Below are 24,283 nucleotides of genomic sequence, written 5' to 3'. Positions count from 1 at the left end.
GGAGTAGCCTTACATTAAGCCTCGCTGTGTTTATCGTTTGCCTAATTTCAGTTTGTGAAAAAGATCCATCATGTAGAGAATCATTGTACCATCTAAACTGTTGTGAAATTACTAAAAGTAATTACTAAAAATATTGTATTTTCAGCTGTTTGAAGCTGGTGTGCAAAATCGAAAGTAAAAGGAGCAAAAACTTAAATGCGGAAAGCATAGAAATAGCGCACAGAACATATCTACCGCTTCTTAGACTTGCTTTCAATGAGAATGACAGATCTATAAACCCCACATTTCTATGCGAATTTGGTCAGGTCGGCGAAGAAGTTACATATTGCAACTTTAACAACAAGGAACTGGTTTAATAAATTCACTTCAATCGCTTCTGCAGCAGCAGCGGGGAAAGGACGCAGAGGCTAGAAGGAAGAGTGGTGAGGGACGGAGCATGGAGAGGCGGTGCACACACACACACACACACGCACTGCTGCGGAGCCGCTGAGAGGCAACAGACTGCAGAGCAGCACAGCAGACCGGGCACACACAAACAAGGATGTCTCTAAATCAAACATAAATTAGCTGGGGGAGACTTAACTTGCGAAATCAAGCGTCAGTGTCGATAAATTGGCAACACTATGCACTAAACGGGGACGCATGCACATGCTGGCCAAAAACATGCAAAGTGAGAGAGCCCACTTGTGATTATTAGAAAGTAAATTATGGACTCCTCTTTAAATCTGCGTATTCCTTCAAAGCTCAGTTGTCCTGAGTCTGCACAACTCTGCCAGGACCTAGGATCAAGAGAGACGCTCAAGTGTTTTAGTACTAGATCTCTTGACACAATGATGAAAATAATCATGGCCTCTAAACCTTCAAGCTGCATACTGTACCCTATTCCAACTAAACTACTGAAAGAGCTGCTTCCTGTGCTTGGCCCTCCTATGTTGAACATAATAAACGGCTCTCTATCCACCGGATGTGTACCAAACTCACTAAAAGTGGCAGTAATAAAGCATCTCTTGAAAAAGCCAAACTTTGACCCAGAAAATATAATAAAACTATCGGCCTATATCGAATCTTCCATTCCTCTCAAAAATGTTAGAGAAGGCTGTTGCGCAGCAACTCACTGCCTTCCTGAAGACAAACAATGTATACGAAATGCTTCAGTCTGGTTTTAGATCCCATCATAGCACTGAGATGGCACTTGTGAAGGTGGTAAATGACATTTTAATGGCATCGGACCGAGGCTCTGCATCTGTCCTCGTGCTCCTAGACCTTAGTGCTGCTTTTGATACCATCGATCACCACATTCTTTTGGAGGGATTGAAAACCCAAATTGGTCTACACAGACAAGTTCTGGCCTGGTTTAGATCTTATCTGTCGGAAAGATATAAGTTTGTCTCTGTGAATGGTTTGTCCTCTGACAAATCAACTGTAAATTTCGGTGTTCCTCAAGGTTTCGTTTTAGGACCACTGTTGTTTTCACTATATATTTTACCTCTTGGGGATGTTATTCGAAAACATAATGTTAACTTTCACTGCTATGCAGATGACACACAGCTGTACATTTCAATGAAACATGGTGAAGCCCCAAAATTGCCCTTGCTAGAAGCATGTGTTTCAGACATAAGGAAGTGGATGGCTGCAAACTTTCTACTTTTAAACTCGGACAAAACAGAGATGCTTGTTCTAGGTCCCAAGAAACAAAGAGATCTTCTGTTGAATCTGACAATTAATCTTAATGGTTGTACAGTCGTCTCAAATAAAACTGAAGGACCTCGGCTGTACTCTGGACCCTGATCTCTCTTTTGAAGAACATATCAAGACCATTTCAAGGACAGCTTTTTTCCATCTACGTAACATTGCAAAAATCAGAAACTTTCTGTCCAAAAATGATGCAGAAAAATTAATCCATGCTTTTGTTACTTCTAGGTTAGTGTAGAAAAGGCCCATGGAGTTGGTGGAATACTCCTTTAATTCATTGCCATTTACTCAGCTGGGCCAGGGGCGCTTTAATTAGGTCAGGTGGAAATGTCCGACAGATCTCAACTCCATAAAAGGAGGAAATTGCCATCGCCTGATCTCGCTGCTTTCTCTTCCTTAACTCCATCTCATTCAGAAGTTCTGTGCGTCCATGAATCCACGTAAGTCCACCGACTCTGTTACCTTTCATGTTACCTTTCTGAATTATCTATGGCGATCGGGAGAGTGGGCCATTCAGTTATTGTTTATAGTTATCACCGCGGAGCGCGGCTTGGAGCGCAGCTTCAAACATATTATGTAATGTGAATTGTCAATGACCACATTCCCTGTTTGTATTCTTTTATGATAGTTACGAGCCTAAATGACTCACGGATGATTACTATTGACTTCTTCATGACCTGGACTGTTGAATTCCCTCAATTATGTTAATAATGAATGATATGATTTGATCTTTGATTATGAATTTGATTGTATACATGTTTGTTTCCTTTGTGATGCAGCACAGACTACCCAGTAAATATACCACTTTATGGTTAAAGGAATTCCTGCCTCAGTCTCATACATTCCTCTGTCACCTGACACGTGACCACCTGTTCACCTTCATTGTCAGTCATCCTACCTGTCCAGCTACCCACACATATTCCACTAATCTTTCAGTTAGACTACTGCAATGCTCTACTTTCCGGCTACCCGGATAAAGCACTAAATAAACTTCAGTTAGTGCTAAATACGGCTGCTAGAATCCTGACTAGAACCAAAAAATGTGATCATATTACTCCAGTGCTAGCCTCTCTACACTGGCTTCCTGTCAAAGCAAGGGCTGATTTCAAGGTTTTACTGCTAACCTACAAAGCATTACATGGACTTGCTTCTACCCATCTCTCTGATTTTGGTCCTGCCATACATACCTACACGTACGCTACGGTCACAAGACGCAGGCCTCCTAATTGTCCCTAGAATTTCTAAGCAAACAGCTGGAGGCAGGGCTTTCTCCTATAGAGCTCCATTTTTATGGAACGGTCTGCCTACCCATGTCAGAGACGCAAACTCGGTCTCAACCTTTAAGTCTTTACTGAAGACTCATCTCTTCAGTGGGTCATATGATTGAGTGTAGTCTGGCCCAGGAGCGGGAAGGTGAACGGAAAGGCTCTGGAGCAACGAACCGCCCTTGCTGTCTCTGCCTGGCCGGTTCCCCTCTTTCCACTGGGATTCTCTGCCTCTAACCCTATTACAGGGGCTGAGTCACTGGCTTACTGGGGCTCTCTCATGCCGTCCCTGGAAGGGGTGCGTCACCTGAGTGGGTTGATTCACTGATGTGGTCATCCTGTCTGGGTTGCCCCCCCGGGTTGTGCCGTGGCGGAGATCTTTGTGGGCTATACTCAGCCTTGTCTCAGGATGGTAAGTTGGTGGTTGAAGATATCCCTCTAGTGGTGTGGGGGCTGTGCTTTGGCAAAGTGCCTGGGGTTATATCCTTCCTGTTTGGCCCTGTCCGGGGATGTCCTCGGATGGGGCCACAGTGTCTCCTGACCCCTCCTGTCTCAGCCTCCAGTATTTATGCTGCAGTAGTTTGTGTCGGGGGCTAGGGTCAGTTTGTTATATCTGGAGTACTTCTCCTGTCCTATTCGGTGTCCTGTGTGAATCTAAGTGTGCGTTCTCTAATTCTCTCCGTCTCTCTTTCGCTCTCTCTCTCAGAGGACCTGAGCCCTAGGACCATGCCCCAGGACTACCTGACATGATGACTCCTTGCTGTCCCCAGTCCACCTGGCCATGCTGCTGCTCCAGTTTCAACTTCCACCTGACTGTGCTGCTGCTCCAGTTTCAACTGTTCTGCCTTATTATTATTCGACCATGCTGGTCATTTATGAACATTTGAACATCTTGGCCATCTTCTGTTATAATCTCCACCCGGCACAGCCAGAAGAGGACTGGCCACCCCACATAGCCTGGTTCCTCTCTAGGTTTCTTCCTAGGTTTTGGCCTTTCTAGGGAGTTTTTCCTAGCCACCGTGCTTCTACACCTGCATTGCTTGCTGTTTGGGGTTTTAGGCTGGGTTTCTGTACAGCACTTTGAGATATCAGCTGATGTACGAAGGGCTATATAAATAAATGTGATTTGATTGGTCAGAATTCTCTGTGCATGTAGATCGTGAATGAACAGAATCCAGCGTCTCTCATTGGAGGTTGTACCATCGTCTAGTTGTTGTATTAACAGTGTCAAAGAAAAGAGAACATATCCTCTTGCGATATGGATATTGCACATCTCAAAATTTTGATCTGAATTTGATTCATTGTGCAGCCCTAACACACAGAAGTCAACTCAGAGGCCCAGCTCATGAGCGGCAGATTTCTAATAGAAAATAATGTGTTTATGCAACAAATGTGAGTGCATCAAATCATATCGCACCAATTCATTCCTCTACTCAAACCGAATTTCTAACTGAAATGTATTGTTCCTGTATGTATCGGAGCCCATGTATTTAGATACGGATCGAATCGTCTTGAAAGGCAGATATGCGATATGCACATCCCTACTAGCTAGCCAACTAGGGAACCGAAGTTGTCTAACAGAGACAGACACACCTTAGGTTCACTAACTAGTAGTGCTGAGAGATTAACCGAAATGTTGGTTCTTTTGGGAGGTTATAACCTACTAAATTGACCAACGTTTCAATTTGGTTAGCTAAATGCAGGTAGTATAGTGCCCCTGATAGACCTGATGGTAAAGCCTGCAGAAGCTTAGGCAAGATGTAAGATTAATGACGTAGCAGCTTGCTTAGTTCCAATTGACAGACTCATTTTTTTCAACATGAACAGCGAGGCAACTTCGAGGTGAGAAATGCTTCCATTGCCCAATAGCCTGCTGGAACAGACTACTGAGGATGGGGTTGTCATTTCAGATCAAATATACAAATATGGATATGAACTGAATTGGCCTATGCTTGTCAACAACAGCCAGTGTTTTTTTGTTTTTTTACCTGTGGCATAATCTGACTGATTTTACCTTCCATTTCATGCAGTCTAACAACTGATCGGCAATTGCGACATATCAATTGTGATCATGGTCACATTAACTTACAATTTCACTAAATAAATATAGCCACTAATAATTGCATAATAACACAAGGCTACAACAACAATGAACTGAAGTTAAAGGCTATTTATTAAATATGTTTGCCAGCTCCAGGTAGGCTACACAAGTGGCACAAATTGATTTGCAATGACTCCAGTTATATCATCATCATCATCTCTTCAACATATTTATTGTATAAAATGGTAGGCTACAGTAGCCTGCATAGGAATTAATATGCTAATTGGTGGCCAAGAGATGCAACTGTATCATTATCCACATTTAATGTCAGTTTCCTTGTGAACTTCTCCCTATTACAGACGCACACGAGGGAGCTCCATAACTTCCATTTCAAATTTCCACTCGCACTGCGCTCGAGACCCAAGAATTTAGCATGTGTAAAACCCTTCACTTGCTATGGTTTTCCATAAGGAAAGTCGACAGACAGAATGTGGTTTAATCCACCTCCGAGGGAATATTTGCAATGCACTCTAAGAGCCCCTAGTCGTTTTCCTGTGCTTTGTCACAGTAATTTCTAGACACGCATCTATTCTATTTCTATTTTTAAGCCATAGTCATGGTGGCCGCCATGCAATTCCGAAGTAGCCCAAAAACCCGCAACCAATACATTTTCTTCAAAGTATCCCAATTTGGCTGAAATAAAAAGACACGGCAACCCTGTTCATGAGATCCCTACCTGAAAATACATATTCTAAGTGATCAATAGTTTGTATTCAGCAGTCATAAAAGTATGCCTTACTTTGCAGAACTACAGAAATTGTCAGAGCGCATAGGCAGCAGTTCTATAGAGATGAAATGACTTGGATTGAAATCAAATTTAAAAAATGTATAAAATACACAAATAAAACATTTTATTAAAGTAATGTGAATAAAATGGTTAATTAGTGATAAACATTAGGGTTATCCAGATTTTCATCGTCATACAATCCTCTCATCCTGGGATTTACTGTATTAATGGCATAGCACAGAAGGGGGCACTAAAAACGCAAGTAAGCCTTCTAGTCAGAGGCCCATGGGTTAACAAAATTAGCACAAACAAGTAGAGAAATCAGATACTGTTGGCTCAATGCTAACGAGCGACAACAAATATAAAATAGCAAAGACAGACAAATCTAGCTCAAAGCTATACAAGCATAGCTAGTTGCTACCAAATGTAATTTTCGATGTGTAGTCATTTTCAAGCAAAATAAAATATGAGAAATTGTGCAAATTAATAAAAGTTGAGGCATGTCTTTCTGAAGGAAGAGCAGCATGTGTACACTGAGCAAAAGTGAAAGAAAAAACACTAGTAGGAAGCACAGGGGGAAACTGGCAACTATACAGATAACTCATCAGACAGGTCTTAGGTTCACTAGCTAGCTAACAGACAGACAGACAACAGGTGTGTCTGCTTTTGTTAAGGAACAGCTACAAAGGGCCTCTCACAGGTGCCTGAGCAAAACATGTTATTCTTTCTCTCAGGCTTATAATCTAAACGTGAAAAAAACATGTTAAAGCGGAACAGCACACAAACAACATAATATAACTAAAATATTGTATTAAACTAAAGTAATGTGAATAAATTATGGTTAGTAAGTGAATAGCAGTAATGGGCAGTCAATACCCTCATTGGACGAGTATTAAAAAAAAAAATCTGTGTTACAGCAGTCAACCCAAATAATGCATAGTTAATTTATTGTTTTAAATTATCAACACCGGCAATTCTTTTTTAATAATCTAACCCAAACTGAATGGACCTCAAAAGCACTAATAGCGCAACACTACTAGCTAGCTAACAGACATTTTAACTCTGGTTTGTCTAACAAGATGACAGGCACGTGTCTGTTTTTGTCAAGGAATAGATACAACGGGCTTCGCGCTGGAGCTGGAGCAAAATAGGTTTATCTCTAATAACCTAATCATAGCCTGGCCTTTCACGTTCAAATAGCTACCAAGTGTAACAGCACACACCCTACCTGGGTAACACCCACACCATCCTTTTCCCAGGAGAAGGTGCCAGTCGGGCCCCAGGGATTTTGGGTGGAATAGCCTTTAGAGGGCCGACGTGCTGGAACCTGACAAAGCACAGGCACCCGTCTAAAACACACACACTCTCTCTCTGTAACAGACAGTTTCCCTTTCTCTCAAACACACACCATCTCTCCCTACTCACAGGCTGGGTTAGAACAATGCCATGGCTCTGGTACCGACAGGCACGGTAAAGCCTGTGGAAGCGGTATCATTTCCTCCCTTACAATGCAGCTTAGCTTGGGCACACACATCAGAGTATGTACAGACCAGCTGGCTGGAGTGTTTGAGTGTCCGTAATCTCTCCATATCCCAGCCTGTTGTCCCCACTTGCTTCAAGATGTCCACCATTGTTCCTGTACCCAAGAAAGCGAAGGTAACTGAACCAAATCGCCCCGCAGTGCTTTGAGGCTAGTTAGGGATCATATCACCTACATCTTACCCGGTAACAATACGTATACCGCCCCAACAGATCCACGGACAACGCAATCGCCATTGAACTGCACACCTGGACAAGAGAAAGAGTTCAGCTTGCAACACCATAGTGCCCTCCAAGATCATCACTAAGCTCAGGGTATTATGTCAATACCCCTCCCTGTGCAACTGGGTCCTGGACTTCCTGACGGGCCAACCCCAAGTTGTGAAGGTAGGAAACAACACCAGGGCTTGACATTTACTTATTTTGCCACTTGCCCTATGGGAAGAAAAATAATAACTCAAATATTTTTAAATAAAAATCTGTCCTCAAGCTTAAATTTTAAAAAATAAGGGAGGTGTAACACCATCAGCCAAAGGGTGACTGAAAATGAGTGACCTACACAGGAGGTTGCCGCCCATAGACGATGTTCTCGTCCCCTAGCAACCATCCTACCAAAAAATAAATATGAAGGACTAATCCATTGCGGAGGCCGCTGGGATGGCACACTAGTCTCACCAGTAACACATCTGTCTGTCCAGAGCTCACTGGTGTCAGAAACTGAGGGCCCAGAATACAATGTTGCAAGTTTGCTCCCAGATCAAAGTTAATATGCTTCAAGTTCCTTGCAAACCGGTCATGCATAGACAAATGTTATTTATTGGATTCTTATTTTAAAAATATAATTTAAATAATCTGGATATTTTCTACCTACGGGCTGCAATGTTTTTATATGTTGGCTTTATGTAAGCATTTTTTACATATTGGCAATGGCAATAGAAGTTACTATTTGTATCATTTTCATTTAGATCGAATGTTCATTAACCACATGGCATTGAGTTTGAGATATGAAGACTTATAAATGAAATGTTCCACAAAAATGTGCATGTGAAAATCATAACTGGCACACAGATCAGTAGAAATGGTACAATAACTTGTCACTCCAAATCGAAAATTGTTGCCGACTGCTGGTGTAGCCTATTACCAGCAACTCCAAGAGAGTAACGACAAAAACTGCTAAGGCCAGTAGCAGCGGGAGGACTCGGAAACAGGTTCTTCTGGTTAGGCTATATTGATCTCTGGCTCCCTCTTTAGTAATTTGTGGGTCTTGATGTTTAATTGCAGTGCTTAAAGAATCAGGCAAAGTAGCCTATATATATTATAGTTGATTTTATTTGAACATGGGTGTCTATATATGGAAAAATACACTTTAAAATTTAGACCAATTGATTAGTCGAAAGAACAGAAGACTCTTGGTCGACAATTTTTTTTAAACAGTTGAGTTGGGGACAGACCTACTTGACGTACACGTTGGTAAAAAATTAAAAATAAAATGTCATGACAGGCCTGATGGAAACCGAAACATGTTTGGTAAACAAAACTAAATATGCTAATAGGGTGTGAATATTTGTGTCGGTAAAATGAACGTGAAAAAGCTTTTGTGCAAATATTTATATAATAACCATATCGAAGTAAACTTCAAGTCAAGCGATGACGTGTTGTCCTCCCGTTACGACTCATCAGGAAAGCATGCAGTTCATTAAGTTATAGATTAAATAAATTATGATGAACTTCAGAGTGGTGAAAGTGCAAAGTGACGAGCTTAACGCCCCTTTCTTGGGGCGGCAGGTAGTGGTTAGAGCAATGGACTTGTAACTGAAAGGTTGCAAGATCGAATCCCTGAGCTGACAAGGTAAAAATCTGTCGTTCGGCCCCAGTTAACCCACTGTTCCTAGGCAATCATTGAAAATAAGAATTTGTTCTTAACTGACTTGCCTAGTTAAATAAAAAGGTAAATACTTTTTTTTAATGAAAAATAAATCTTGCTCTTTTGTCCATGATATTGCAGGCTATACGTGCGCTCTAGCCAACAACATCTCAGATATCGCTGTTGGCTAGAGCGTACATGCCAATACCAGAGTGGGCACACTGCCTATATAACGCAACATTTTTTGTGAGACCCATCAGTAGAGTTGAGAATGTGATGGAAACACATTTAACTTTTATTTTGGCATATGGGAATTTAACTGCAAAAGGTATTTTTATGGGCACTAAGTCACCACGCACAACCTTTACCTGCAACTGGTCAGTTGGAAGGAAACATTTCTGCTGGTAAAATGTGCATATTGGTTTTGTTGATTTTTGAATATTCACAAAAAAAAAAAAAAAAAAATTGGTCGCCATTGGACGGAAACCTAGCTAGTGACAAAATATATTTAGTGGAGACAATAATTTTCCAATAGCCTATTCTACTCTGTTGGAGCTGTGGCACAAAAGAGATGTGTAGACACAACAGTGGTAGGCTTGATTACCAACAACGACGAGACGGCCTACAGGGAGGAGGTGAGGGCCCTCGGAGTGTGGTGTCAGGAAAATAACCTCACACTCAACGTCAACAAAACTAAGGAGATGATTGTGGACTTCAGGAAACAGCAGAGGGAACACCCCCCTATCCACATCGATGGAACAGTAGTGGAGAGGGTAGCAAGTTTTAAGTTCCTCGGCATACACATCACAGACAAACTGAATTGGTCCACTCACACTGACAGCGTCGTGAAGAAGGCGCAGCAGCGCCTCTTCAACCTCAGGAGGCTGAAGAAATTCGGCTTGTCACCAAAAGCACTCACAAACTTCTACAGATGCACAATCGAGAGCATCCTGGCGGGCTGTATCACCACCTGGTACGGCAACTGCTCCGCCCTCAACCGTAAGGCTCTCCAGAGGGTAGTGAGGTCTGCACAACGCATCACCGGGGGCAAACTACCTGCCCTCCAGGACACCTACACCACCCGATGTTACAGGAAGGCCATAAAGATCATCAAGGACATCAACCACCCGAACCACTGCCTGTTCACCCCGCTATCATCCAGAAGGCGAGGTCAGTACAGGTGCATCAAAGCTGGGACTGAGACTGAAAAACAGCTTCTATCTCAAGGCTATCAGACTGTTAAACAGCCACCATTGAGTGGCTGCTGCCAACACACTGTCATTGACACTGACCCAACTCCAGCCACTTTAATAATGGGAATTGATGGGAAATGATGTAAATATATCACTAGCCACTTTAAACAATGCTACCTTATATAATGTTACTTACCCTACATTATTCATCTCATATGCATACGTATATACTGTACTCTACATCATCGACTGCATCCTTATGTAATACATGTATCACTAGCCACTTTAACTATGCCACTTTGTTTACTTTGTCTACATACTCATCTCATATGTATATACTGTACTCGATACCATCTACTGTATGCTGTTCTGTACCATCACTCACTCATATATCCTTATGTACATATTCTTTATCCCCTTACACTGTGTATAAGACAGTAGTTTTAGAATTGTTAGTTAGATTACTTGTTGGTTATCACTGCATTGTCGGAACTAGAAGCACAAGCATTTCGCTACACTCGCATTAACATCTGCTAACCATGTGTATGTGACAAATAAAATTTGATTTGATTTGATTTAGTAGCCTAGGCCTATCTGGCTTTCTGTGTGCGCTGAAAAGTGGAGATTGAACCTCGCTGGCTGTGCATCGTGATCGTTGTAAATCATCATGGGCTGCAAAGAAACTGTCGTCCTCAGAACTGGATAATTATAAACTGATAAGGATTGTTGCCTCCTCCTGCGATCTCATTAGGCCTTGGCAGGTTGCACATTGCTAGAATATGTTAATAGGCCAACAACGCATCATTTCTGTCAGCTGAGGAAAAAGTTTAAGATTCAGTTCTTTAAACTCCCCAGATTATTCCATCTTGATATTGTTTGCTCAATTTCACTTCTTGTGGCCTAAAATGTAATTAAAAATAAATCTGTGATTGAGAATAGCTTAGACTCTGACTTTCATAATTATTACCATTTAAAAGCTGCATCTTTAGAACATTAAACACTTATGAACACTAATGAACTAATGAAAAAGAGTATTTTCCAAACTATCCAAACTATTCTTATGCATAATTTCCTGCCGTATAATTGTTCTCATGTCTCATTAGATTTTTATATTGGCTATTGTTTGTTCTTAACCTTTCATTAATATTTTAGGCCTTATTCAAAAACATTCAAACAGATTTTATCAAACGGGAGTTCTAGGCTTTCTTTGGTAGAAGAAACCTAGCATGCATTAAACTGAAAGGGTGGCTTAATAAGCAAAGTCAAATTCATATCAAATGGAGAGAAAAATCGACTGGCTATTGGTCCAGACCATTCGATACATTATTTTCTTTTGACCAGATATTTTGCGGGACTCTTAGCGCCGTCTACATTGTTCTCTTGCTTTGTGTAAATATAACATTTATTGAAAAAGGCTGGAGCAAATAGGAATACAGGCAACGCCAACAATGCACAGCCGTGCCATCTGATTCAATTCTGATTGGAGTAATTTTTTTATGTTTGGGTGTGATTTTTTTTTACTTGGCCATTCATTCAACTGAAATCTATATTATTACTTGCCCTGGACACACCTTAAAATGTTGAGCCCTGAACACCTCTGCTACGCAAATTCTCAACACAGGGGCACCACAGGGGTGAGCACTCAGCCCACTCCTGTACTCCCCGTTCACCTCAAATCATCAAGTTTGTTGACGACACAGCGATAGGCCTGATTACCAACAATGGCGAAACAACCTACTGGAAGCGGTGAAACCCGTGGCGGAGTGGTGCCAGGAAAATAACCTCTCAACGTCAACAAAACGAAGGATCTGATCGTGGACTACAGGAAACAGTAGAGAGACTTCTAGAGATGCACACCATTGAGAGCGTCCTGTCGGGTTGCATCACTGCCTGGTATGGCAATTGCACCATCCATAACCACAGGGCTTTACAGGTGGTGGTGCGGTCAGCTCAATGCATCATCGGGGGCACACTGCGTGCCCTCCAGGATATCTACAGCACCTGCTGTCACAGAAAGGCCAAGAAGATCATAAAGGACCTCAGCCACCCGCCCAAAGCCTGTCCCCCCCCCTACCATCTAAAAGAAGGAGACCGTACAGGTGCAACAAAGTTGGGATCGAGAGACTGATAAACAGCTTCCATCTACAAGCCATTGCACTGTTAAAAACACCCTCCGCCCAATACCCTGCCTTGAACATTAGAGACTGCTTTGCCCTACGTACATAGTCGTTGAACACTGGTCACTATAATTATGTTCACATACCGTTTTCCCCACTTTATATGTACAGTTTAAGTCGGAAGTTTACATAAACAAGTTTTAATGACTCCAACCTAAGTGTTTCAACAGCTCCACAAATTTCTTGTAACAAACTGTAGTTTTGGCAAGTCAGGACATCTACTTTGTGCATGACACAAGTAATATTTTCAATAATTGTTTACAGACAGATTATTGAATTTAGAAATTCCAGTGGGTCAGAAGTTCACATACACTAAGTTGACTGTGCCTTTAAACAGGTTGTAAAATTCCAGAAAATGATGGCATGGCTTTAGAAGCTTCTGACAGACTAATTGACATCATTTGAGTCATAGATGGCATCATGAGGCAGGAAAATGATGCAGATATGTTGAAGGAACATCTCAAGACATCAGTCAGGAAGTTATTGGGTTTTCCAAATGGACAACGCCCCCAAGCATACTTCCAAAGTTGTTGCAAAATGGCTTAAGGACAACAAAGTCAAGGTATTGGAGTGGCCATCACAAAGCCCTGACCTCAATCCTATAGAAAATTTGTGGGCAGAACTGAAAAAGTGTGTGCGAGCAAGGAGGCCTACAAACCTGATTCACCTACACCAGCTCTGTCAGGAGGAATGGGCCAATATTCACCCAACTTATTGTGGGAAGCTCGTGGAATGCTACCCGAAACGTTTGACCCAAGTTAAAAAATGTAAAGACAATGCTACCAAATACTAATTGAGTGTATGTAAACTTCTGACCCACTGGAAATGTGATGAAAGAAAACACTGAAATAAACAATTCTCTCCATTATACTGACAATTCACATTCTTAAAATGAAGTGGTGATCTAACTGACCGAAGACAGAATTTTTACTAGATTTAAAATGTCAGGAATTGTGAAAAACAGTTTAAATGTATTTGGCTACGGTGCATGTAAACTTCCAATTTCAACTGTATATACACTGTATTCTAGTCATGGTTGATCCTCAAGAACTACTGCTTATATTCATATACTGTCCACACACGCACACACACAGCTCATTCTGATATTTCTTCATTTATTTGGGGGGATTATGTGATTGCTAGGTGTTATTACTGCACTGTTGGAGCTAGAAACAAGCATTTCGCTGCACCTGCGATAACATCTGCAAATCTGTGCCCATGACCAAAGGAAAACAAGAGAGATGTAGCTGAACACTCCCTATATGACCTCCTGTGTGTTTTCCATGTTGACCAAAACTGTCCAGCATGCAGCACTGTAGAAGCATGTAGAGCTCTGATCCTGCTGGCCCTATCTCTGCATGGGTCTATAATAAGAGCTGGGTTAGGACTGCTTTATGAGCTGGAGAAAGATAAGCGGTGTGTGTGACCCTCCACTCATCCTTCCCTCTGAGCTCCTTTGAAACTCAGTACCCTCCCCCTCTTCTGTTATTTATTTTCTATCCCACGTTGTTGGGAGGTAGTGGAGCAGCTAAATAGCCACAGATGGTCCCAACTACACATTCATTAGAAAGGCTAAGGGTGGTGTTTTATACTTCTAGTAACACACAACTACTAAGTAACAAACTTAAGACTTGCACTTGTTTCTGTGCACTGCACATGTCTTTAAAAATAGGAAAATACTGCTGTATGTATTGCACTATCAGTTTACTTAGTGTAGCGGTGTTGACATATGCGCAAAATAGTTGTGCAACAGTACTGACACTAGTCAGGCGTATGAACAAAGCAGTGGAACAGACTCTACAATGTGTAGCAACTCCTCTTTGAAGCTGCTTCACTAAGCAAAACTCTGGGTCAGAGAGATAGCGCTGCGGTGGATAGCTCCAGTGTCACGGGCTCCTGAAAATGCAGTCATTTCCTATGACGAAAACAGCTTCTGGACATCAGAACAGCAATCACTAACCTTGATTTAGATAAAGATTTCTACTTCAACAAGTCTGCAGCTCCAGACATTCTGCTTACCTCAGACCAGACCCTGATCACGGGACTCGAAAGAGGAAGCAGCAGTGCAAGAGGCTAGTGAGGCAGCGTCATGACGAGATTATGTCGATGAGCATGTAGACCGCCAACCACTGCCCTCTGTTTTTCTTGTGAGAGTGCAGTCACTAGAGAACAACTGGATAAGCTCAGTTTGAGACTTTCCCGCCGACGGGTCCTAAAACTGTAATATCCTATGTTTCCAAGACGTAGTGGAAATAAGACATGGCTATACAACTATTTGTTTTTTCTACTAAGCTGCAGGACTGGAATATGTCCCGGGATTCATCTGATAACATTGTGTAAACCACATCAGTAACGAGCTTCATTAATAAGTGCATCGACAATGTTGTCCCCACAGAAACCATTGATTACAGGCAGCAACCACACAGAGCTAAAAGGCTAGAAGTGCCACTTTCAAGGAGTGGGACATTAATCCGGACACGTATAAGAAAAACCGCTACGACCGCTGATGAGTGAAACAGGCAAAGCGTCCATACAAGAATAAGTACAAATCCTACGCCAGCTCCGACACTCGACGGATGTAGCAGGGCTAGCAAATTACTATGCTTGCTTCGAGGCAAGCAACACTGAACCATGCATGAGAACACCAGTTGTCGCGAACGGCTGGGTGACCTTGCTTACTGTAGCTGATATGAGTGACACCTTTAAATGGACTAGGAGGACGCATACTCAGGGGTGTGTGCTTAGTCCCCTCCTGTACTCCCTGTTCAGCCACGACTGCAACGCCATCAAGTTTGTTGATAACAATGGTAGTAGGACTGATCACCGACGACGAGGCAGCCTATAGGGACTGGCAGTGTGGTGCCAGGACAACAATTTCTACGGACGGCCGAACTTCCTGCCATCCCGGACCTCTATACCTGGCAGTGTCAGAGGAAGGCCCAAAAGGCCCCAAGCCATAATACTACTAAAACAAGACTGCTAAATAGCTATCAAATGGCTTCCCGGACTACCTGCATTTAAACTTTTTTGGTCTAACGCTCTCGCACTAACTGTGCACACACAATATATATCCTGTTGCCTAGTCAATGTACCCCTACCTATATGTACATAGCTACCTCAGTTACCTCGTACCCCTGCACATCGACTCAGTACTGGTTCTCCCTTTATATAGCAATCTTACTTTTACTCGTTTTGTTAGTCGGTAATCACTGTGTATTTATTCCTCGTGTCTATTTCAAATGATCTTAACTCTGCATTGTTGGAAAAGGTACATTCTTTTGGGGACAGGTCGGAAAGCATAAAAAATGTATGGCAATTTACCTAGTTAGCTTGCACTTGCTAGCTAATTTGTTCAATTTAGCTAGCTTGCGGTTGCTAGTAAATTTGTCCTGGGATATAAACATTGAGTTGTTATTTTACCTGAAATGCTCAAGGTCCTCTACTCCGACAATTAATCCACACATAAAACGGTCAACCGAATAATTTCTAGTCATCTCTCCTCCTTCCCGGCTTTTTCATCATTGAACTTATATGGTGATTGGCACCTAAACTTCCATAGTATTACCACAACGACCGGCAAAACAGTTAATCTTTCAATCACCTATGTGGGTATAACCAATGAGGACATGGCACCTTTTTCAGATACACCAACAACAAAAAAGAAGCAGGCATGGTAAATGACTGAGATTTGGGTCTGTGTACAAAAGGGGTATTATTATTATTATTATTATTATTATTATTATTATTATTATTATTATACGCGTGGAGGGGAACAGACACACACAAGTGTTTGCTCTCAAAGTTCACTGGGTCAGAGTGCACATTGCACGCTGGAAAGGAACAAAGCCTGACACCCAAATGCTCATGCATGCTCTCACACACACACACACACGAAAGAGGATCTGTATAAAACCTCTGAGAAAAGGGGAGAACAAGAAGAGGAGCGAGAGCAGTAGAGCCCCCTCTCATTGGAATAAAAGCAGGCAGAGCAGAGGGCGGCAGTATATATATGGGCTGTTATTTTTCCATCACACAGTCATGATGGATTGATCCTTTCTTCTTTCCCACAAAGAACAGAACAATGTTACATTGTACGCTTCTGTCAGAGTGAGTGAGTGAGTAGTGTGTGTGTGGGGGGGGGGGACACTGTCTAATGGAAGAGGAGCAACAGCTGCGGCCTGAACAAACAGTTGCATCTCTTCAACCGCTACACACCTCTCATCCCCTCGCTCTTTCTCTTCCTCCCTGAAAGAGCCGCCCGCTCAAACCTCTCTGGGCCACCTCTCCTACAGAGCAACATGGCCAGGGGCCACATGCACACAATATTAATGTATTTTTCTCCTCACAGAAGACAAGTACATACAGGATGCATGGCCTTCCAAACACTCATTTCTATTGAATTGTTGTTTTTTTTTTTTAAATAGGCAAGGCATTGTTTCCACCAGTGTCTCCCAGCCTCCCCTTCCACTTTCACACAAAGGAAACTAAAGTTGAAAAATATATCGCGAACAGAAAAACAAAAAAAATGGATGGTGTTCAGAGATAGGTGGGAGGGGTTCAGTGGAGCTCAAGGGTGGGATTAAAAACAACTAATACTGTGTCCGTAAAATGTATATACAATGCATTCGGAAAGTATTCAGACCCCTAGACTCTTTCCACATTTTTTTTACAGCCTTATTCTATAATTATTTTAACATTTCTCCCCCCCTCAATCTACACACAATACCCCATTATGACAAAGCATAAACAGGTTTTTAGAATTCCCGTTTCGCATGGTCAGTCCTTTAGGTGCCTTTCGGCAAACTCCAAGCGGGCATTCATATGCCTTTTACTGAGAGGCTTCCGTCTGGCCTGATTGGTGGAGTGCTGCAGAGATGGTTGTCCTCTGGAAGGTTCTCCCATCCACAGAGGAACTCTGGAGCTCTGTCAGTGACCACCGGTTTCTTGGTCACCTCCCTGATCAAGGCCCTTCTCACCCCGATTGCTCAGTTTGGCCGGGCGGCCAGCTCCAGGAAGAGTCTTGGTGGTTCCAAACTTATTCCATTTAAGAATGGAGGCCACTGTGTTCTTGGAGACCTTCAATACAGTATAAATGTTTTGGTACCATTCCCCAGATCTGTGCGTCAACACAATCCTGTCTCGGAACTCTACGGACAATTCCTTAGACCTCATGGCTGGATTTTGCTCTGACATGCACTGTCAACTGTGGGATCTTATATAGACAGGTGTGTGCCTTTCCAAATCATGTCCAATCAAGTGAATTTACTACAGGTGGACTCCAATAAAGTTGTAGAAACATCTCAAGGGTGATCAATGGAAACAAGATGCACCTGAGTTCAATTTCGAGTCTCATAGTAAAACGGTCTGAATACTTACGTAAATAATTTGTTTATTATTAATCAAATTTGCACAAAAAAAAAATAGCCTGTTTTCACTGTCATAATGGGGTTGAGTGTAGAATAATGTAGATCTTTTTTTTTCAATCCATTTTAAAATAAGGCTGCAACAAAATGTGGATAAAGTCAAGGGGTCTGAATACTTTCTGAATGCACTGTAGGTTCAGAAATTGTGAAACAGCTCAGTTAAAAATATGGCAAAATAGAAAAGGAATTTTAAAAAAGGATACTAAAGAAACTTCCAGAAACGTTCCTCAGAGTGGAAGAGCATGTTTATCCAGGTCCCTGCATGTCCAAACCTGCCTCAGTTGTAGAGGAAGCACACACACACTCAGTGGTCATGCCTGTAATAGACACTTCTGCCATCTCGTCTCGCTCCATTCAGAATGAATCTCAGTGACACACAAGTCATCTCAAGTTTCTGACACACCATCAACATTCACTGCATGTCTATACCCAACAGGCAGAGAGAAAGCGTGGGAAGGAACAGAGGTGGGGAAAGAGGTGGTAAGTGTCGTTTTCTTTAAAATCACAGGCCCATAGTAAACCTGAGAGGATATCACAAGGGAAGAAGAGGATAAAGCGTAGTGTGTACACGTGCGTGCGTCCTCCTTGGCTCTATAGGGCAGACAGTGAGCTGAGCTTTTATCTGATGATCCTCTCTCAGGGCTCTGGACCAAGTTCACAGCTTTCCATGAAACAACCAGCTAACAGCTCAGCTCACCCGGACAGGCCAGCAGTGGTGAGCCGAGCCACAGGGACCAGACACACTGCAGGGTGACAGAGGGCTGGGTGGTTACTACCCAAGGTAAGGCCTTCATGGGTTCTAGAAGGAGGGAGATTAAAGTGTCAATACAGGAGTAAGCTTAACTGTTTTCAATCCCAAGTGTTTCTTTCTCCCACTGCAGATTTTTGCGGTCGTCTGCATTTCAGAGCCCAAGCTAAGGTCAGTGCAGTGAGTAGTAATGCCCAGTAAAGTGATTGTTATACTTCCACCCATTGGTCTTGAGTGTGAACAGTGGCATCACAGGTCCCTGGAGAATCCCTTGCTAGACATGTGCCCATCAGGATGTAAAACATGTTACACACCATCTTGGTCAGGTTCCCTCCCAACTGTGTGTCTGTGCTCTTTGGGGTGTGAATATATCTACAGACGGAGCACAAATGTATGTTATAAACTGATGCCTCCTACACAGGCCAGGGAGACTGAGTAGAGTAGTACAACAAAGAAAATCTGGAGAAAGGGGCTTCCAGTTCACTTCAAATAGGTGCACTTCACTCACAGGGTAAGCTGAGGCTCTAAAAGGGAAATCTGGGCAAGCCAAGAGGGACTCTAATGATAAAGACACAGGAGTAGTATTCCAGGCTTGGTTCTCTTTGGGGAAAATAAATGTTTAAACCCAGGTTCATTTCTACACAAATAAAATAGTTATTTGTTACATGCTGTGTAGACTAACAGTGAAATGATTACTTACCAGGTCTCGAAATTCCCGGCGGCAGTAATGCCCATCTAAAAAATAATCCATGCTTTGCAGCCAGTGGCCATTATGTCTTTGGACTGAATATAATAATTATAATTCGCTTCTCCCGGCTGCCAATCGCCCTGCTCCGAAGCACTTATCACACATGGCTCTCTCAGATCTCAACTATTATTAGCCAATGCACGTCATGAGATCGTGTCCTCAGGCGTCGCAGCGCCGAAGAAGGACTACAAGTGAAGACCGAAGTCAGGGATGGAACGGTGCATGTCCTTATCAAATTCCGAGGCGCATATTGAAGTTAGACATTTCCTCTGGCAACAAGATGAGTGGAGAACAGAAAGAGCATTAGCCCATGTCAATCTACTATCCCCCATAGTTACCCAACATTATTACATTTACATTTAAGTCATTTAGCAGACGCTCTTATCCAGAGCGACTTACAATTATCTATTGGTCAGCTTGTCATTCTGTGTCAGAAATAAATATTCCAAAAACAGACCTCTGGGACAGTTGTGGGATGATAGATTCCAAATTCATACAACCACTGTACATCAACAATACCTTTAAAAGCAATGAGGCTTCTGCAACAGAGCTGAAGGTTTAGCTTAAAAATGTTCATAAATTATTTCTTCACATAAGCAGTGAATTTGTGCACCGCAGTAGGCTATACATGCAAATGTTCCCAAATGCAATTGCCGAAAAAAGCCATTCTCAACAGCCCAGGTTTCATGTGACAAATGAAAATATATTTCAGAATGAGGGAAGATAAAGATGAAACAACTGGCTAATATGACTAAGATGGTGTCCAAGGCTGCTGGACAATAAAAAAAAAAAGTTATTTGAAAACCAATTTTTTATTTTTACCTTTATTTTACTAGGCAAGTCAGTTAAGAACAAATTTTTATTTTCAATGACGGCCTAGGAACAGTGGGTTAACTGCCTGTTCAGGGGCAGAACGACAGATTTGTACCTTGTCAGCTCGGGGATTCGAACTTGCTACCTTTCGGTTACTAGTCCAACGCTCTAACCACTATCTAGCGTGTCCTGTGTTGCATATAATCTGACTGAGCATACAAGTATCGGTGGTAGGCAGAAGCAGACGTGTAAACATTCATTCAAACAGCACTTTCGTGCGTTTTGCCAGCAGCTCTTCGTTGTGCGTCAAGCATTGCGCGGTTTATGACTTCAAACCTATCAACTCCCGAGATTAGGCTGGTGTGACCAAAGTGAAATGACTGGCTAGTTAGTGCGCGCTAATAGCGTTTTAAACTTCACTCGCTCTGAGCCTTGGGGTGGTTGTTTCCCTTGCTCTGCATGGGTAACACCGCTTCGATGTGGTTGTCGTCGTGTTGCTGGTTCAAGCGAGGAGAGGGACGGAAGCTATACTGTTACACTGGCAATATTAAAGTGCCTATAAGAACATCCAATAGTCAAAGGTTAATGAAATACAAATGGTATAGAGGGAAATAGTCCTATAATTTAAACCTAAAACTTCTTACCTGGGAATATTGAAGACTCATGTTAAAAGGAACCACCAGCGTTCATATGTTCTCATGTTCTGAGCAAGGAACTGAAACGTTAGCACATATTGCACTTTTACGTTCTTCTCCAATGCTGGTTTTGCATTATTTAAAACAAATTGAACATGTCTCATTATTTATTTGAGGCTAAATTGATTTTATTGATGTATTATATTAAGTTATAATAAGTGTTCATCCAGTATTGTTGTAATTGTCATTATTACAAATTCAAAAAAAAATTATATTTTTTTATTTATTTTTTAAATAGGCCGATTAATCGGTATCGGCTTTTTTTGGTCCTCCAATAATCGGTATCGGCGTTGAAAAACCATAATCGGTCGACCTCTCGTGGAGAAGTAATTACAATTTAGCAAGTAACACTGGAGTGATAGATGTGCAGGTAGAAATACTGGTGAGCAAAAAAGCAGAGAAACAAAAACAAATATGGGATGAGGTAGGTAGTTGGATGGGCCATTTACAGATGGGCTGTGTATAGCTACAGCTATCGGTAAGCTGCTCTGTCAGCTGATGCTTAAAGTTAGTGGGGGAGATGAGTCTCCAGCTTCAGTGATTGTTGGAATTCGTTCCAGTCATTGGCAGCAGAGACCTGGAAGGAAAGGCAGCCAAAGTAGGAATTGACTTTGGGGATGACAAGTGAATATTTACCTGCTGGAGCGTGTGGGTGTTGCTATGGTAACCAGTGATCTCAGATACGGCGGAGCTTTACCTAGCAAAGACTTATAGATGACCTGGAGCCAGTGGGTTTGGCGACGAATATGAAGCGAGGGCCAGCCAACGAGAGCATACAGGTCGCAGTGGTGGGTAGTATATGGGGCTTTTGTGACAAAACGGATGGCACTGATAGACTGCATCCAATTTGCTGAGTAGTGTTGGAGGCTATTTTGTAAATTACATCATCGAAGTCAAGGATCGGTAGGATAGTCAGTTTTACAAGGGTATGTTTGGCAGCATGAGTGAAGGATGCTTTGTTGCGAAATAGGAATGATGTGATGTGGACGCCAAGGAACTTGAAGATCTCAACCTGCTCCACTACAGACCTGTCGATGGGAATGGGGGCGTGCTCGGTCGTCCTTTTCCTGTAGTCCACAGTCATCTCCTTTGTCTTGAGCACGTTGAGGGAGAGGTTGTGGTCCTTGCACCACACAGCCAGGGTACTGACCTCCTCCCTATATGCCGTCTCATCGTTGATCAGGCGTATGCTTGTGTCATCAGCAAACTTAAATGGTGGAGTCATGCCAGGCCATGCAGTCATGAGTGAACTGGGAGTACAGGAGGGGGCGGTTAAGAATGTCCATTTCAACATCCACATTGGCGGGTGGTCAATTTGCAAGGCTGTACAGAGCAAATATTACATTTGTAAATATAAAGTCAAAAGTATGAGCACAGCTGTTTCCAAGTATTTCTGCTAGTTTGTTTCATAGATGCTAATTGCACAAAGAAATACAAATCCTATATCCCACCTCGCGCAGGGGAGCTGTGTGCAATGAGTGAAGTGCTGATGGATATACTTTTGGAGGCGCTGCACATGCACAGGCATAAAAGTTGGTATAATTTACTCGGTAGTCTACAAAATGAGACTGTTGTGGTTCTTAGCCATTTACATTGCTTTTTTCACAGGCTCTGTTTTTCCAATGTTAGTTTGAGTTTGCTCCTTCAACTGATAGCGAATGAGACGACCTAGTCAGATCCCAAATCACACACGGTAACCTCCCACCCTAAAAGAGGAAGCTGAACATGTGGTCTCTGATATTTTTGATTAAAAGACTCTGTATGTAATTAAATTGATCAATACACCACATTACTTCTTACTAATACATTCTTGTTTTAGAAACACTACAAAACATGGTAATCTTATTTAAAAACGTGTTTAATGTAATTATGGCTCCAACAATATTTAGTGTGAAATAAATATATTAATTTATATTTGTATTTTGATCTACATGCTACAGGGGCTGGAGGACCAAAAGAATATATACATTTTAGGCCCTGGGTTCAGACATGAGATACTCATTAAAATAAAACTTTGCAAAGAGTAAGTCCATGCAACCCATTATGTGACTAAAGCAAATTTGTAATCCTGAAATGATTTAGGCTTGCCATAACAAAAGGGGTTGAATACATGACTTAAGACCTTTAACCTTTTCTAGGGCAGCCTCGGCAACATTCTGCTGAAAAGGCAGCGCGCGAAATTCAATAATATTTCTTCGAAATATGTAACTTTCACACATTAACAAGTCCAATACAGCAAATGAAAGATAAACATCTTGTTAACCTCTAGGGTAGGGAGCAGCATTCGGAATTTTGGATGAAAAGCATGCCCAAATTAAAACGGCCTGCTACTCGGGCCCAGAAGATATGATATGCATATAACTGGTAGATTTGGATAGAAAACACTAAAGTTTCCAAAACTGTTAAAAAATAGTGTCTGTGGGTATAACAGAACTGATTTAGCAGGCGACAACCTGGGAAAAATCCATTCAGGAAGTAGTTTCTTTTTTGGTTCTGTAGTTTTCTATTCAATGCCATTACAGTATCCATTGACATAGGACTCCATTTGCAGTTCCTATGCCTTCCACTAGATGTAAACAGTCTTTAGAAATAGTTTCAGGCTTGTATTCTTATAAATGAGGGAGAAAGACCAGTCTGAACGAGTGACCCTAACATGACGCAGAGTTTTTTCAGGCACATGTGCATTTCTTGTTTACCTTTTATATTGACGAAGTTATTGTCCGGTTGAAATATTATAGATCATTTAGGCTTAAAAACAACTTGATTGAATATAAACATCGTTTGAAATGTTTCTAATGAACTTTACTGATACAATTAGGATTTTTTGTCTGATTGTTTTGACCGAGTTTGAGCTTGTGGATTACTGAAGAAAACGCGCTAACGGAGGTTTTTGGATATAAAGAGACTTCATCGAACAAAAGGAACATTTGAGTAAATGTCTTCTGATTAACACCATATGAATTACATTTCTCTCTATTTCTAAGTTTTGTAACGCTTCTGCTTGGCTGGTTACTGTTTGTAATAATTTGTTAACTGGGCTATGTTCTGGGCTAGGTATGTTCTGGGCTAGGTATGCTTTCACCGAAAAGCATTTTATAAATATGACACTGGTTGGTTTAACAAGAAGTTAATCTTTAAATCTATGTAAAATATGTTTTGTTTTCTGAATTTTTATAATGAGCATTTCTGCCTCCCACTTCCTGGTTGGATTTTTCTCAGGTTTTCACCTGCCATATGAGTTCTGTTATACTCACAGACATCATTCAAACAGTTTTAGAAACTTCAGTATTACTACTAC

General features: G+C 41.8%; 1 protein-coding gene across 5 annotated transcripts in view; it reads right to left on the bottom strand.

The window, feature by feature from the left end:
• The window catches only part of LOC115108482 (ras-specific guanine nucleotide-releasing factor RalGPS2), a 155,832-nt gene that overhangs the window by 124,487 nt on the left and 7,062 nt on the right, over positions 1-24,283 (bottom strand). The window contains exon 1 of one of the 5 annotated variants that reach the window (XM_065009076.1): positions 19,430-19,556. The exons of the other annotated variants lie outside the window; for them this stretch is intronic. The gene's annotated coding sequence lies outside the window, so the exon portion shown is untranslated. Of the gene's footprint in view, positions 1-19,429; positions 19,557-24,283 lie in introns of those variants that run through there. 5 annotated transcript variants of the gene reach the window in all.

Source organism: Oncorhynchus nerka, linkage group LG24 (assembly GCF_034236695.1).
Source record: "Oncorhynchus nerka isolate Pitt River linkage group LG24, Oner_Uvic_2.0, whole genome shotgun sequence".
NCBI lineage: Eukaryota > Metazoa > Chordata > Actinopteri > Salmoniformes > Salmonidae > Oncorhynchus > Oncorhynchus nerka.
The sequence above is the reverse complement of the archived record's forward strand: the minus strand, read 5'-3'. Positions and strand labels throughout refer to the sequence as shown.